Source organism: Cryptomeria japonica, chromosome 1, assembly GCF_030272615.1.
Source record: "Cryptomeria japonica chromosome 1, Sugi_1.0, whole genome shotgun sequence".
Lineage (NCBI taxonomy): Eukaryota > Viridiplantae > Streptophyta > Pinopsida > Cupressales > Cupressaceae > Cryptomeria > Cryptomeria japonica.
The window spans coordinates 121153763-121172494 of record NC_081405.1 but is presented as its reverse complement, the minus strand read 5'-3'; positions in this window follow the sequence as shown (position 1 = coordinate 121172494).

Below are 18732 nucleotides of genomic sequence, written 5' to 3'. Positions count from 1 at the left end.
GACTAGTGAATAGGGTGTAGGTCCTGTAGGTGTGCGGACACTTGTGCGGTAGGCCCAAAGTGCAGGATTGAGTTGGATATGCCAATTACGGCCAGCATCATCGACTGTCTTCTTGAGGATTTTAAGAATTGTTTTATTAGACGCCTCAGCTTGGCCATTACCTTGGGGGTAATATGGTGTGGAGAAATGATGAGAAATATGGAAGTGGTCACAGAGTTCATGAACATCCTGATTTTTGAAGGGACGCCCGTTATCAGTAATAATGGAAATAGGAATACCATATCGGCATATGATATAGTTAAGGATGAAGGTAGCAATCTATTTTCTAGTGACTTGCGTGAGAGGTACGACTTCAATCCATTTTGTGAAGTACTCTGTGGCTGTGATAATGAATTTATGACCATTGGAAGGAGGGTGAATCTTGCCTATGAGATCGAGTCCCCACCGACAAAAGGGCCAAGGAGACACAAGTGGTTGTAATTCTTGTGCTGGCGCATGTATGAGGTCTCCATGAATTTGACATTGCTTAAATTTATTGACAAACTGATATGAGTCTTTTTCCATATTGGGCCAGTAATATCCAGTCCTAATGAGTTTCTTGGCCAAGGTAGGACCATTAGCATGTGGACCACATATCCCTTCATGCACTTCACGTAACGCAATCTGAGCTTCGTCGCTTTCTAAACATCTAAGAAGAGTGCCATCTAGACCTCACCGGTATAGGATATCAGCTAAAATGACATATCGAGAGGATTGGCGAATGAAGGTGCGACGTTGGTTATTTGATAGATCGGGAGGTAAAGTATTGTCATGTAGGTATGTGAAAATGGAACCATATAACTGGGATTCGGGACCAACAACACATCATTTCAGTAGGAGTAATCTCATATGAAGGAACCAAAAGGTTATCCACCAAGAACTCATAGCAGGTCTCATTTTGAGGTAGATCAATCAGTGAGGCAATTGTAGCCATGGCATCTGCGGCATGATTCTGCTCTCTTGGTATCTGTTCAAAATCTATCTTTGTGAACTGTTGTTTCAAATCGTCCACCATTTGCTTGTAAGGCAGTAATTTTTCATCTTTTGTTTGGTAATCATCAGTTGCTTGACGGATGACAAGTTGGGAATCCCCAAAAACATGAAGTTCCTGGATCTTCCACTGAACTGCAATTCGTAATCCTGTTGTTAATGCCTCATATTCCGCTATATTGTTAGTGCAAGGGAATGATAAGCGGTATGATTTTGGTATAGAATCACCTTGAGGAGTTATAAAGAGAATACCAGCTCCTACCCCATGCTATGTGTATGAGCCGTCAAAATACAGTTGCCATGGCTTTGCATATGATAGTGTTAAAATGGATTCATCTGGAAATTCTGAATTTAGAGGAACATCATCAATCATGGGGGCATTTGCTAATTGATCCATGATGGCTTGTCCTTTTATTGCTTTTCTGTCCACATACTCGATGTCGAATTCACTAAGGATCATTACCCATTTGGCCAGCCGCCCAGTAAGTGTTGCTTTATTGAGGAGGTATTTCAATGGATCGATCCTTGCAACTAACTTAGTCTTATGAGTAAGCATGTAATGTCGTAATTTCTGTGAAGCAAAGACCACGGCGAGACATGCACGCTTGATTGGCATGTAGTTTAGCTCATATCCCACCAGTGTGTGACTGATATAGTATACTACTTTTTCCTTGCCATCAACAATTTGTTGTGCTAGGAGTGCCCCCAGTGCTGTTGGAGTAGCTAATATGTATAGTAGCAAAGGTTGATATGGAACTGGTGGCATCAAAACTGGCGGATTCAAAAGATAATCTTTGAGTGTCTGAAAAGCTTGTTGACAGTTATCATCCCATTTAAATTTGATATTTTTATGTAGCAGGTGTTGAAAAGGATTGCACTTATCTACCAGTTGTGCTATGAATCTTCGAATGGACTGGAGTCTTCCTTGTAAGGATCGAAGCTGACTGATATTTCTGGGTGGCGGCATGTCCAAGATAGCCTTGACTTTTGCTGGATCGGCTTCGATTCCTCTTTTGGACACAATGAATCCTAGGAGCTTCCCGGAGGTTACTCCAAAGACACATTTCTTGGGATTTAATTTTACTTTGTATTTTTCCAACCGATCAAAGACGACTGACAGTATGTCCAGATGTGTATTTCTGTCTACTGATTTACCCAAGAGATTGTCAACATAATCTTCCACAGTTATGTGCATGAGATCATGAAAGATAGTGGTCATTGCTCTTTGATATGTAGCACCTGCATTTTTCAGCCCAAAGGGCATGACGTTCCAGCAGAAAGTTTCCCACGGACAAGTAAATGATGTTTTGTATTGATCCTCGGGTGCGATTCTAATCTGATTGTAGCCAGAGAATCCATCCATTAATGATAGCATTTCATGACCTACTGTAAGATCAACAATCAAGTCAATGTTTGGTAATGGGAAGTCATCCTTTGGACAAGCCTTGTTGATGTCTCTGAAATCTGTGCAAATTCTGATGCTGCGATCTGGTTTACTAACAGGTACTAAATTGGAGATCCATTCAGGATAATCAATTGGGCGTATGAATCCGACATCCAATAACTTCTCTAGCTCTGCTTTGACTAGTAATGCCACTTGTGGATGCATTTTTCTTAATTTCTGTTTTACTGGTTTTGCCCCGGGTTTGACTGTCAGATGATGCATTACCAAATCCGGATCCAATCCAGGCATGTCAGCATATGACCATGCAAAGTTGATTTGTCTTTCCTTGAAGAAGCTTATGAACTGTGACCTTTCGAACTCTATTAATGATTTAGCCAGGAATATGTTGTGTGGAACCTCTTCCGTACCAATGTTTGTCTTGATAGTCTCCTCTACCAGCATGGATGACTTTTCCTCATACGAAGCTGGGAGAATGTCGAGCCTTCCATCTTCGGGTGCCTCAGAGAGGTTTTCGCCCTCAGATACGTCCTTTCTTTTTACTTTTTTGGGATCAGATAGCACCAGAGTGTGGTTTTCACCATAAGATCCTTGATTTTCTCTTATTTTCACATTTTTGCGACTGGAAGGTCCAACACCCTCACCAAAATATGCCATGTTGTTGAGTTCTATAGTGTATCCTGCTTTATGGTCCCCAAGGGGAAGATCATCTCATATGCCAAGATAGTCAATAACAGCTTCATCATTTTGAAATGTGTCAAACTATGCTGGCCCTTCATAATCCCAGTCAATGAGTTGGTGGTGAATAAGGGGAAGGCCTTTAATGTTTTCGGAGTTTGCGGGGTTAAGAGTGAAGATGTGGTTATATTCGGGTATGTCGAGGTAATTATCGAGGTCATCGATGGCACTCTCCTCATCAGTCTCGATCACGAGCGAATCCAAATTATCATCACTAGTAGCGCATTCCAGAACAGGTGTTCTCATCCTATGTGATTTCAACCTAGAACCTTGAGACAAGGACTGTGTAGACTCCTCATGGGTTGTTTCTTGACCAACTCTGAATTTGTTATAAAATTCCTCCTCTTCTGTGGGTTCATCTGGCTCTCTGAATGTCTCGGTGAGCTCGTAGTCACTGGAAGAATTGTCGGAACCCCATTCCCATTCGTTGGAATCTGTGGAATAGCAATTCTCTTGTTGAATTTTGGCAGCTTTGATTTGTAAGGCTTCTTCGGTCCTTTTAGTATGGATCTTGGAAGTCAGAAAAAAAAGTCCTTTCGAGCGTTCCCTTTTTACAGTCAATTCAAGTTGTAAGGGCTCCATAACACCTTCTTTGTGTAACCCAAGAGGGCTTTTTCCATCATACCCGAATTTTTGTAGAATCTTGAAGCCTTTGCCATATTTCTCACAGGGTATATTGATCTGTTTTTGTGTGTCATCTTCAATGTCTTTGTAAAGCATTTTGTATAAACTTTCCTCTTCCAGTTCGCCCCATCTTTGAAAGGTAGTAGGATCCCATTTGAATGCCATGATGGATATTTGCTTGTTAGGATGTGTCCTTCCATATTCTTTTGGCGAGCTCATGACTTGTCGTAGATACATGGTCTGATTTAAAGTGTATTCTCCCATGCCTTTGTCCTGAAATTTGCCTTTAAGTTCACCCTGTTTTGATGTCGAAGGTTTCAATGACTCAGGGTCAATGTATGCCGAAGAAGGGACAGCTTCACGATTACTGGGAATGATGGTCTCAGTATGTGATCTCAAGTTATTGCAATATATGAATGGATTAGGATCACCGTTAACTGTTACCTCGACTCCGTTGTGAGGAAACTTAATGCATTGATGATATGTCGATGGGACTGCCCTCATTTCATGAATCCAAGGATGTCCTAACAATATATTATAAGTGAGATCCAGATCTAGAACCTGACAAACCACATCCTTTGTGACTGGCCCAATTCTTAGAGGTAAGGTGACTGTGCCCTTGGATGAGTGTTCTTCATCATCATATGCCTTGATGGTGATTTGATTTGTTGAATTCACAACTTTATCAGAATATCCCAATTGTTTAATGGTGCTCAATGTACAAATGTTTAGACCAGCTCCTCCATCTATCAGGACTCGTTTTATTCGATGTTTGTGTATGAAGGCTTCAATATGTAATGGTGCATTATGTGGCTGACTTACAGAGGCATCATCAGCTTCTGTGAACGTAAGGGAGTGTGGAATGGAAAGGTATCCCACCATGGCTTGAAACTGGTCCATGTTCAGATCAGTAGGAACGGCGGTGTCTCTTAAGATTGTGTCAAGAATAGCTTTATGAGCGGGGGATATGCGTAAAAGCTCAAGTATGGAGATGAGCGCGGGTGTCTTCCCTAACTGTTCCACAAGGTCATATTCAAGTTTGGTTGATGAAGAGGCGGTGTTTTTAGTTGAAGCTCCTAGCAAAGTAATTTTACCTCGATGGGTTGTAACATGACATTCAGAGGTAGGTTCGGAAGAAGATCCAACACCTCTTAGGACAATCTTGGGTCACTGAGGAGGATTCTCAGGGTTTTTGTTCTTGATGGTAATAGTAGAGATATGATTGTGTGTGGGAGAAAAAGCGAGACTATCATGCCCTAATCCTACCCTTTGACACACATTACAGAATACGAAAGAGCCTAGAGATATCACACAATTGGCTACTTCTTTTTGTGAAAGAGAGAGCCACGGGATATCTATTAGGATTTCTATTCCCTTGTTGAAATTGTAAGATCAAGTAATGCAAGTTCAAACCCTAATCCCAAAATGCAAGTATGAACTAATAACAAGATTGCAGAATTGAGATTAAACAATGAACAGCTGTAAATACAAGGATGAAATAAGAATGCAGATGTGTACCCGGAGTCAAAATCAGACTGAAAATGTTCAGGACGGGGGCGCGAGCACCACTATCCTGAAAACTGCACTGGAAACTGCTGTTCTACACTCTGGAACACTATCGGAAAACTGTCTGAAAGCTGTCTGTCCGGAGGACCAGGGCGCCCAGCGCCTCTGTCCCAGGGACCAGGGTGCCCAGCGCCCCTGTCCTGGCAGGACCAGGGCACCCAGCACCCCTGTCCCAGTCTTCTGCTTTACAATTTGATACAGAGTGTTGTATCGACCTTCTTTCTCCGGATCTGTATCCCGCGGCATCGTCTGAATCCCGAAACCTGCAGTGATATCTGGAAAAGGGTGTATGGGCGGCTATATAGGGTTTTGCCTTAGTCAAACCCCCGCTTCGGTGATTTCCACCTCCACGAATAGCCAAGTTGTTTTGTAAAATGTATTGTGTGTGCAAGGTCCTAAAATGCAAGAAAGCAAACTAGAGCAACCTAGAAAGTAAACCCTAATTGCTTGTAGATGATAATGTAAATGCTCTAAATCAAGATGCAAAGTGATCTAAAGCATGAATAAATGATGTATTGAAGCTTATGTAAAGACATGAAAACAACATGAAATCATACCCAACCCTCAAGGGAGGAGTACAAGCCAATCTTCAGTCAGTAATCTCCTATTGTTCTTCAATGTCTTCCAAGCCCTAAGTGGATGAATGAATTTGATAGATGCTTGATAGAAAGATGTTGTAAGATGTTGAAGTCTTCAAAGATCTGCCCTTTCCCTGCATATGAAGTTCCTAGAAACAAAAATCGGATCCCTTCAAATGAGGAAAGAGAGCTTTTATGTATGAAACCCTAGGTCGTAAATTCATATTTTGGCCGACCTAGAGATTGAATATCCCACCAATTTCTTGGGGTTAAGCTTTATTTTATGATTGGATCACGCTCCTAAAATTTTAGGAAAAATGTCCGGGACCATGTTGCACTCCGGGCACCACGGTCCCAACAACTTTTCACCAAATTTTCAGGGCCGTCGGATATGATGATTTTAGAGAGAATCCCGAAGTTACAGGTGATTTCGAGATGTTTTGACCCCAAAACCAAGCCCCCAAGTTTGAAATAGGACTTAATTAGGGTTTTTGATTAAGTGGTGCATTGGAGGAATAAAATGCGAAGGGCGCGCTTTAGTGAAAAGGGCCCAATTTTATGATGTAGGGAATGATGAAATAGGACCTTAGACCTAATTAATTTTGATTAATTAAGTGCTTAAGGAGAAATGCAATGCAGAATGTAAAATGCACTAAGGCGGGTGCTAAACTAGGTGTGAAATTGTACCACCCTAGCAAGTGCGTACAATTTACGACACTACATTTAGCCCCCACTTTAGCAGTCATATGAGTACTACGTGCATATGCAAGCTAAAGTACAGAAAAGTAAACATTATTTGAAAAAGGATATATCCATAAGTTGTCGGACGAAGCCCCCAGCGGTATCTGCAGTACACAGTTAGGAACCGCACCCTACAAAACACATGTTAGATCACAAAATCACCTAATGCTTACTAGGGAAAGTGATGAAATCTGTGAGTAGCTATATGCCCCCCCTGTTTCGACTAGCTTATTAGGGAGGTGAAACAGGGTAGCATGTTTACTTGCGACAAATTGTGTAAGAGATTATTGATGAGGGGTGTTCACTAAATAGGCTTCATTAGAGCACTTTTTGGAACATCCCGAGAGTAGGGGAAGGAAAATACGATTCCAACGCAACAAACGGTTTGAAAATCGCATCTCCCAAACTCAAGTTATGATAAAATGAATGACAGAGGAGAATTAGGGTTTCAAAAAGTAAGAATAAGCAAACGAGAGTATATACCTCGAAAGTGACACTTGTATTCGTCACTTTGTTGATTTCAGAATACTATTCAGTGTAGCGGAGCCCACATAGCCATCATCATGCCTTCACGACGATCGGAGCGTCCCACAAGGATCGAGATCCTGCGCCAGGCCGTGATCGACGACGAGCCACTGGACGAGGTGAGTTGACTGAACGTTTGACTTTTGATTCTTTCGCATTTTGACTTTTTTGTGATCGTATGTGGGCCTTGAAGGCTGACCAGGGCCCACCCAGGGCGCCATGGTCCCTGTGGGGCACCCTGGTCCCCTCAGGGCGCCATGGTCCCTGATAGGGGCGCCATGGTCCCTTCAAGGTGCCATGGTCCCTGATAGGGCGCCATGGTCCCCTTAGGGCGCCATGGTCCCTGACAGGGCGCCATGGTCCCCAATCAGGGCCTGGCGAGGGGTTACAAGGCTAGCATACAATGTACGACAGTTTGCATTAGCGTTCTTGATGATCGAGTACTGATTACAGTCATGTTTTGATGTTGCAGGGTCTCCCGTACATGAGAGAGCATACAGCGGGACATATTCTTCGCACTTTGCGAGATCAGATTCTGTGGCTGACTCAGTTAGAGAGAGACACACTATCGATTGTGGGATTGTGGTCTGTGATTCTCATGCTGGCCATTCGATTTCATCCTGCGATGTTGATGGCCTTGATGGAGCGATGGGATCCTGACACATGCACTTTTCACCTTCCAGTAGGAGAGCTGACGGTCACACTCGAGGATGTATACTGTATACTTCATCTTCCTATCAGAGGAGCGACAGTTACATACGCGACCGATCGATCAACGGAGGATCATCAGAGAGAGCAGGTGTATTGCATAGGGAGAGTCATGCCAAGCGAGACGAGAGGTCGCATCATGGTCAGCTGGCTCTTACATCCTACAGGGGAGGTACCCCTTCTGAGACGCCTTATGATAGCCATCATAGCACTAGCCGTCTGCCCTAATGGGCGAGGGACGCATATGCATGGGGGTCTCACATGGTGTATCAGAGCGATGGAGAGACACAGGAGAGTGTATGCTTGGGGTCGGAGTATGCTTGCACATCTCTATCACGACCTTGAGGAGTATGTATTCGGACAGGGGTTCAGTTTGATGACATGCACACTTCTGCAGGTGTGGATTTTAGAGCACTTCACATGCACCAGGCCCGTCGGCTTTTCGCTGAGTATAGCGAGCGAGCGACCTAGGGTGTTCGCTTATCCACTTACCAATGAGTGGAGATTTGGAGATTTGTTATATTGGAGAGTGATTTTTGACAGACTGACAGCCGAGGTGATAGTGTGGAGACCTTACCTACAGATGCATAGATGGGATGGAATGGAGAGACAGTTAGCATGCCTACAGAGGAACCGCCTACTGCGAGGACGATATGCACACATCATAGTCCCTTTCTACTTCGACCGAGTACGGAGGCAGTTCAGGCTAGAGCAGTGTGTTCTAGCCGATGTGCCCATCTATACTCGACACTCATGGGTCCTTCCCAGACCTAGAGCAGTAGCGAGACCGACGGTAGATGACATTGAGACTACAGACTTAGAGGGATCTGATCAGGATGTAGTCACTGACTACTCTACAGAGCCTAGAGCACAGTGCAGGTACGTCTCATGGTTTATGAGATCATATCCAGGTCCTATCTTTTCACTAGATCATCCGACAGGCTATCCAGGCCCATGGAGACATGGAGACCAAGATGAGGACCAGGGATCCAGGTCAGAGGAGCCAGAGGAGGGAGAGGATCATGAGGAGGCAGGAGATCCTGATCCACCTACAGGCGATCAGTCCAGTGCCGAGGAGGAGGAGGAGGATACAGATAGAGAGGAGGATGAGGGAGATGCAGGTGATGATGCGGATGAGGATGAGGATGACGAGGAGGAGGATAGAGATGATGAGGAGGAATCAGATGTAGCTCCCCACCATTCAGGAGACGATACCATAGCTCTGGATCCACCTCTTATTCCCCAATAGGGGGAACATGAGGTGATACGGAGACCTGTTCCTAGTACCGTCCAGCCTACACCCATCGTGCACAAATTATTCGAGCGAGGGGAGCCTAGCGGTGCCCAGGCACAGATGGTACCATATCATGATCCCTACTAGCGTGAGGGAGATCCAGGTATAGTAGTTTTATATTGATTGATTAATGTTTTGATGATATAGAATGGTACTAACAAAAAATATGTTCTACTGCCACAGCTAATGTGTAGGAGTGGTGTTCCCTGATTCAGCAGGCAATGACAGACATTTCCATGATAGCACAGATCCCCAGTTCCTCACAGATTGCCTATAGGCCTCAGGGGAATGCGGGTCGGCATGAGGACTTGTTTTCCCCATTCCAAGTACAGGTAGATATATGGAGGGAGAGAGAGAGAGAGTCTTATCAGAGGACGTCCAGCGGGTGCAGCAGAGAGAGAGTCCTATCAGAGGACCTCCAGCAGGCGCGGCAAGATCTAGCAGTAGCTCAGGCCGAGGCTACCACCTATCGCGCGATCCTTATGGATAGGGATCGTAGGAGTTCCTCTCGGAGTCACTCACGGTCTGTATCGCGCTACACACCCATGGGTCCACCTTCACGGCCAGATCAGGAGGGAGCGTCCAGTCGACACTCTCCAGCCACTAGCCCTAGGGATAGGAGATGATTTTATGATGTAAAAGAGAGGTCACATTTTGGATATACAGTGACCTATTTTTGTATACGATCCACATATATATATATGTATATATACATGCTTCTCTTTGTCTCAAATGTGTTATCTTTAATGCTTAAAACAATGTATATTTTGTTTTGATTAAATCTAATTCATTTGGTAAATGTACATGTATGTTCAGAATTTAATTTCCATGTGATTGATTTCTCAATGCTCCATGATTAAATTGATACATGTGTGACTTAATTAAATATTTAATCAAGTACTACATTGATGATAAGGAAGACATATGCATTAAGTCTAAGAATCATATAACTAATGTGATTTAATTCTGAATTTAAACACAACATGATACGATTCTACTTAACACATAAAGACACTGTATAATATGCTAGCATAATAGGAATGTAAATGTTTTACAATTTACATGAATGAATTCAAGACAAACTATAAAGTAAGAAGACACGCTTGTCAGGAACGAAGAAATATAGATTAAACAACATAACATTTAATTCTATTTTGCTTTAATTAAGAGATACTAACATATTATCCAATGTTGAAGAATTGAAAAAAGAAGATAGATGAAGAATGAAGAATTAAGCATAATATCTACGCAAGTGCATAGCATTAATAGGTTCTTTAAGAGGCATACCGTCTACATTCGCTATTTTGTAAGCACCTGATCCATAATCCTCAATAACAATATATGGTCCAAGCCAATTAGGACTAAATTTTCCCTTTTCTGCAGGTAAGGCATTCACATTGCGCTGATTCTCATAAAGGACTAAGTCGCCTACTGAGAAGGAACGTTGAATGACCTTATCATTATAGCTTCGTTGTAGAGTTTTGTGATATGCTTGAATATGCTCAAGAGCGTTTATACACTGTTCATCAAGCATCTCAAGCTGTTGAAGTCGTTGTTCTCTATAAGAGTCATCATCTACTATACCTTTGAGAGAAACCCTAAGTGATGGAATCTCTAGCTCTAAGGGCATAATAGCGTCAGCACCATAAACAAGATTATAAGGAGTAGTTCCCGTAGCAATTCGTACACTCGTTCGGTAGGCCCAAAGAGCATAGATCAGCTGGTTACTCCAATCCTTACCATGCTTATTCACGGTTTTGCGAAGAATTTGTTCAATTATCTTATTGGATGATTCGGCTTGGCCATTTGATTGAGGATAGTAAGGTGTAGAAAATCGATGTTTGATATGATACTTCTTGAGGAATTTCTTCACGTCCTTGTTCTTAAATGATGTCCCATTATCTGAGATTATAGTGGAAGGTATCCCGAATCGAGAAATAATGTTTTCTAGAAGAAATTGACAAATCACTTCAGCAGTAGTAGAGCGAAGGGGAATAGCTTCTACCCACTATGTAAAGTAATCTGTTGCGGTTATAATGAAGGTGTGTCCTTGAGATGAAGGAGGAGAGATTTTTCCAATAAGATCCAAACCCCATGCGGAGAAAGGCCAAGAAGCTACTTGAGAATGGAGTTCTTGGGCAGGAGCATGAATCAGATTATTGTGTTGTTGACATTGATGACATTTTTTAATAAATGAAAAGGAATCCTTCTGCATAGTTTGCCAATAGTATCCCATACGAAGCAATCTATGAACCAAGGATTTGCCCCCAAAATGCCCCCCACAGGCACCTGAATGTGCCTCTTCAAGAGCAACAGGGATTTTTGACTTGTTAAGACAACGAAGGAGAAGACCATCATAACCCCTCCGATATAGGACATTAGAAAGAATGATATACCTAGCAGACAGCTTGCGGATTCTAGCCCTAGTGTTCCTATTAGCGGAATCAGGAAAGGTACCATCAGTCAAATATCTTACGATATGCGAGTACCATTCGTCTGAGTCTACAAAGTCACAACATGTTACCAGGCTAGAATCATCTACAATAGCTGGAGAAATAAGATTGTGAATAACGAATTTAAGATCGACCACAGGGTCCTCTAAAGATACCAGAGAAGCCACACATGCCATTGCATCCGCATGTCAATTATCTTTTCAAGGAACGGGTTCCATAGTATAAGAATCAAAATTTTGTAATAAAGAGACAGCAAGGTCTTTATATTGTGATAATTTGTCTTGTTTTGCTTGATATATTCCTGTTACTTGTCTTATAATCAATTGCAAATCTCCATAGATATGTATGTGTTTTATATTCAGAGCTAAGGCTACTTTTATTCCCGCTATAAGAGCCTCATACTCAGCAATGTTATTGGTACACAGGAAATTTAGACGATATGATAAAGGAATGGACTTCTTTGTAGGAGAAATCAGAACAACACCTGCCCCCGATCCTGTACGACACTTAGAGCCATCAAAGTATAACTCCCAAGTTTCATCTTTCTCTATAGAAAGAATGAAGTCATCAAGAAAGGACTCAGGGTTAGGGAAGGAGAAAGGTGAAGGGGCCTCAACTAAGTGATCGGTCAATGCTTGTCCTTTAATTACTCTTTGTGAAACAAATTTAAGGTCAAATTCAGTTAACATCATAACCCACTTAGCTAGACGTCCTGATAAATCAGTTTTAGAGAAAAGATGCTTCAAAGGATCAAACTTTACCATGACATGGACTTCTGAATTCAAAAGATAATGTCTCAATTTCTGAGTCGCAAATACCAAGGCCAAGCATTGTCTTTCTATCGCAAAATATCGGGTCTCATAATCGAGTAAGGTACGACTTATGTAATAAAGTGGACATTCCTTACCATCTTTATCATGTTGTGCCAACAATGCTGCGAGAGCATGAGAGGAAGCAGCTGTATACAGAAGGAAGGGTTTAGAAGGTTTGGCAGGTTGAAGAATAGGAGGACTAGCCAAATACACTTTTAAATCTTCAAATGCTTGCTGACAATCCTCATTCCATTGAAAAGTGATATCCTTTTTAAGAAGTTGAGTAAAAGGAAAGGTACGATCCGCAAGCTGAGACACGAACCTACGAATAGCTTGAATCTTTCCTTGTAAGCTTTTAAGTTGAGACACATTTCTAGGAGGTGGCATGTTGACAATAGCATCTATTTTCTTAGTATCCACCTCAATCCCATGATGCGAAACTATGAACCCTAATAGTTTTCCACTATCCACACCAAAAATGCATTTTTGGGGATTCAAGCACATGTGATATTTACGAATTCTTTCAAAGATTTGATGAAGGACTTTAACATGATCCATGCGAAGAAAGGATTTGGCCAAAATATCATCAACATAATCCTCTAAAATCTTATGCATATAATCATGAAAGATAAGGGTCATCGCTCGTTGATAAGTCACACCGGCATTTTTAAGTCCAAAAGGCATCATTATCCAACAAAACGTACCCCAAGGAGTGGTGAAAGCAGTTTTGAATTGATCTTGAGGGTTAATAAAAATTTGATTGTAACCTGAAAAACCATCCATGAAGGATAACAAGGCATGTCCTGCCGTAGAATCAACTATCATGTCAATGTTTGGAAGAGGGAAATCATCTTTCAAGGAAGCTTTATTCAAATCTCGAAAGTCAGTACACATTCTTATTTTGTTATCTAGTTTAGCCACAGTGACAATATTTGAAATCCATGGGGAATAGTCAATAGGGCGGATAAATCCAGCCTCCAATAATTTTTCAATCTCAGCCTTAACAAGCAGAGCCACCTTAGGATTCATTTTTTGAATTTTTTGTTTCACGGGCTTAGCATCAGGAACTAAGACAATATTATGAGTAACAATCTTAGGATCTATACCAGGCATGTCAGAATATGTCCAAGCAAAGATCTCAGGGAATTCATGCAATAGTTCTTCATATTGTTTCTGTTCCTCTTCATCCAAACATTTTCCAATTTTAATAACTTTCTCTTTATTGCAAAGGTCTATCTTAACATCAGTGGTATCACTTATGAGAAGATTACTTTGTTGAGGAGTGTCCTTTAACTGAGGGAATTCTTTCACAATCTCATCATTATCAATCTCTTTTCCAAAATAGGCTTCGATGTTCAAACAATAAGGGAGTCCCCTATTGTGATGATAACGAGGAAGAGTGTCATAGGCTCCCAAGAACTCAGCTAAAGCATCATCGGTAGGGAAGATATCCAAAGCACAGTCACCTGAAGGATCCCCATCAATATACTCAGGGTGCTGCATTGCTAGAGATGTAGAAATAGCATTAACACTAATGCATGGTCTTTTAAAAGCTTTAGTACATCTGCAGGGATTATAGCCAAGTCCAAAGGCATAATTGTGAAAATTAGTCTCTAGAGGAACTCTTATCCCTTGTTCATGAGCACCACAACCTTTTCCATGATACCCATGCTTAGCAAAAATGTGAAAACCACGACCATAACGATCAGCCATTTCAGGAAGAGAAGGTGGTTTTTCATAAGACAAAGAATCAAACTCTTCATAATTATAGATGTGAGGAGAAGAAGTTTGAGAAGCGGCCACAAAATTATTACTCATAGATTCAGGTAAGGTTGATTGATTTTTAGCTTCTTCTTTCTTTTCAACTTTATGATTTTCAGCTTCTTCCTTCTTTTCAATTTTAATTTCTCTAGAAGGAACCTTATATTCACCTACAAAGGTAGGGTTAAAATCAAGAGATCCCCAATCATCCTCTGCGAGAACCTTCTCAGGATCAAAATCCTTTTTATGTGTAGTTTCAAGTCAAGAAGGATCCTCTTTAGGAGCTCTAGACTCATCCAAAGAATCCCGATCATCGGAGAGCAAGGATTCATCGATAGGTTTCTTGTTTAAAGAGTCATCACTAGACGAGGATGGCTTAGAAGAACTCCCTTTGGAAGTAGATGTTTGTAGACAAGCTTGAAAATTAGTATCACCCATCAAAGTGTATGTCTTATTGTTATAAACAAATTTAACTTGTCTATGAAATGTAGAGGGGACAACTTGCATGCTGTGAATCCAAGGCCTCCCTAATAACAAGTTATATGTTAAATTTCCTGGCATAACATGGATAGGAGTAGGCAAAGTAACAGGTCCCACTGTGAGAGGTAAGGTGATGATACCTAATGAAGTCAGCCACATTGTCAAAGCCACGAATGGGACGAGAGTCAGGCTCAATAAGAGACGTATCCACATTCATCTTATGCAATAAATTAATGCTACACACATTAAGGCTAGAGCCATTATCTACTAGTGTTCATCTTATAGCAGTGTCTTTCATGATAACCACAATCATCAAGGGATCATATTGTTGTTGAATTTCACTAGTAGGCAACTCATCTTGGGAAAACACAATTTGAGCTTTAGGATTCATCACAGAGTTAACAAAAGATGCTATATTACTAGATGTATTCAGTGGAGGAACATTCAAATCTTTCAAGGCATCTTGTAACATTCCATGATAAGCGGAAGAAGTTTGAATCAAATCCCAAAGGGATATCTTAGCAGGGGTAGCTTTAAGTTGTTCTATGAGATCATATTCCTTACCCATAACTTGCAAAATACGGGGAGCTTGAGGAAGAATTAGTTGAGGATTAGGAAGGGAAACTGGAATAACAGGAGGAGGATTAGGTTGCCTATTATTTCTAGTATGATAAGTATGGGCAACCACATGATAACTCTCTCTAGTTATTTGTTTAGCATAACTGTAAGGACTTACAGGTTTTCTTCCTTGCATGGTGATGATTGGTTTATTCAGGGTACGAAAGGAATCATGATCATACCTTCCTTGGACAGTAAGGAGAGGTGATTTAAGAACTTGAAAGGTGGGAGAAGGATAAGCACCTTGGACTTCAAAGAGAGGCTTATTATGTTCATTCAAGTTTATCATGTTAACCAATTTAGAGGCCTTGTTCTTGTTTAAAGATTTCGATAAAGCCACAAAGTCATCAAGAGCATCATCCAACAAAGCATGATCATATCAGTTAAAAGGTTTGTCTTTTGATTAAAAAGGAGACATCTCCTCATAGAGGGGATTATTGAAAACAACCATGTTACTATATTCAGGGGAAGAGTTGATAGGAATGTATCCTTGAGAGGAATCATTCGACTTATCTTTCTCATCACACCTAAATGGCATAGTAACAAGGTTTATGAGTTTTTGGTAAAATGAAGGTTTGGCATCTTTAGGGTTTAAAAACTCATCTAAAGCTTCATCTAATTCATCTTGGCTATACTCATAATAATCATCAAAAGCATGAACATTTTGCAAATAAAAATCTGACATTTTGAAAAGATTGCATAAAATTTAAACACACAATGCAAAGAAACACACTTTTTTTTTTCTTTTTTTTTTTCTTTAATGAAAATGAAATGAAAACACACTAAATCTAGATCTAGATCTAACAAATGTAATGCAAGAGGAAGCAATGATAGATTCACGTCGGGTTCACCAAAATGTGTGGGGGAAAAAGCGAGACTAGGTTAATCATGCCCTAATCCTACCCTTTGACACACATTACGGAATACGAAATAGCCTAGAGATATCGCACAATTGGCTACTTATTTTTGTGAAAGAGAGAGCCATGGGATATCTATTAGGATTTCTATTCCCTTATTGAAATTGTAAGATCAAGTAATGCAAGTTCAAACCCTAATCCCAAAATGCAAGTATGAACTAATAACAAGATTGCAGAATTGAGATTAAACAATGAACAGCTGTAAATACAAGGATGAAATAAGAATGCAGATGTGTACCCAGAGTCAAAATCAGACTGAAAATGTTCGGGATTGGGGCGCGAGCGCCACTATCTTGAAAACTACACCGGAAACTGCTGTTCTGCACTCTGGAACACTGTCGGAAAACTGTCTGAAAGCTGTCTGTCCGGAGGACCAGGGCGCCCAGCGCCTCTGTCCCAGGGACCAGGGCGCCCAGCGCCCCTGTCCTGGCAGGACCAGGGCGCCCAGCGCCCCTGTCCCAGTCTTCTGCTCTGCAATTTGATACAGAGTGTTGTCTCGACCTTCTTTCTCCGGATCTGTATCCCGCGACATCGTCTGAATCCCGAAACCTGCAGTGATATCTCGAAAAGGGTGTATGGGCGGCTATATAGGGTTTTGCCTTAGTAAAACCCCTGCTTCGGTGATTTCCACCTCCACGAATAGCCAAGTTGTTTTGTAAAATGTATTGTGTGTGCAGACCTAGTGTGTGTGCAAGGTCCTAAAATGCAAGAAAGCAAACTAGAGCAACCTAGAAAGTAAACCCTAATTGCTTGTAGATGATAACGTAAATGCTCTAAATCAAGATGCAAAGTGATCTAACGCATGAATAAATGATGTATTGAAGCTTATGTAAAGACATGAAAACAACATGAAATCATACCCAACCCTCAAGGAGGAGTACAAGCCAATCTTCAGTCGGTAATCTCCTATTGTTCTTCAATGTCTTCCAAGCCCTAAGTGGATGAATGAATTTGATAGATTCTTGATAGAAAGATGTTGTAAGATGTTGAAGTCTTTAAAGATCTGCCCTTTCGCTGCATATGAAGTTCCTAGAAACAAAAATCGGAGCCCTTCAAATGAGGAAAGAGAGCTTTTATGTATGAAACCCTAGGTCGTAAATTCATATTTTGGCCGACCTAGAGATTGAATATCTCACCAATTTCTTGGGGTTAAGCTTTATTTTATGATTGGATCACGCTCCTAAAATTTCAGGAAAAATGTCCGGGACCATGTTGCACTCCGGGCGCCACGGTCCCGACAACTTTTCACCAAATTTTCAGGGCCGTCGGATATGATGATTTTAGAGAGAATCCCGAAGTTACAGGTGATTTTGAGATGTTTTGACCCCAAAACCAAGCCCCCAAGTTCGAAATAGGACTTAATTAGGGTTTTTGATTAAGTGGTGCATTGGAGGAATAAAATGCGAAGGGCGCGCTTTAGTGAAAAGGGCCCAATTTTATGATGTAGGGAATGATGAAATAGGACCTTAGACCTAATTAATTTTGATTAATTAAGTGCTTAAGGAGAAATGCAATGCAGAATGTAAAATGCACTAAGGTGGGTGCTAAACTAGGTGTGAAATTGTACCACCCTAGCAAGTGCGTACAATTTACGACGCTACAGATTGATAGTTGAATCATAGTTGTAAGGTGCTCTAGTATAGTTGGCTTGATCATCTGTGACTTTAGCTTTTCCATTATCATGCTTTGGGAATGGTTCCTTAAACATCTCATGTTCTTGATTGGACATGAGTGTCCCTCAATCTCAATGTCACCTCTATCAATGAGATCCTGTATGATGTTCTTCAGTCGATGACAATTTCCTGTCTTATGACCCTTGCTCTTATGAAATTCACAATACTCATCATCATTCCACCAATTCGGCTTAACCTTTGGTTCATATGGAGGAAAATCTGGAACTGTGATTACCTTGTTTGCCACAAGCTTCTTGAAAACTGACTCAAGTGGTTCTCCCAATGGGGTGTACTTCGTTCGTGATCTGGGAGTTGTTTGAGTATTTACTTGATTGTTTGTAGAACTTGATCCTGAAAAGATGAACTTAGGTCGCACTGTGTTGGCATCAACAACACCATCATTGACTATGTTCTTATTTTTATTCCAAAGTCTTGGCTTGTCTTTTCCTTTAAAGTCATCTTTGTTTTTCTTGAATATCTTAATGACTCCTTGTTCAATTAGGACCTTTTCTATTGCTAAGCCTTTTTCAATGACATCCTTGAAGGTGGACAAACAAGCTTTCCTTAGATCATAGCCAATGTCTTTGTTAACATTTTGTGTGAACATCTCTACCATTTGTTTTTGTGGAATTTCACAAGAGCATCTGCTGGCTAGATTTCTCCATCTTTGTAAAAATGATGCAAAAGACTCTCCTTCTTTTTGCTTAGTGTTGCACAAAGTAGTGACTGATATGTCTGTCTCTATATTGTAGGAGAAATGTTGAATAAATGCTTCTGCTAGGTCACCCCATGACTTAATACCAGGTGGAAGTT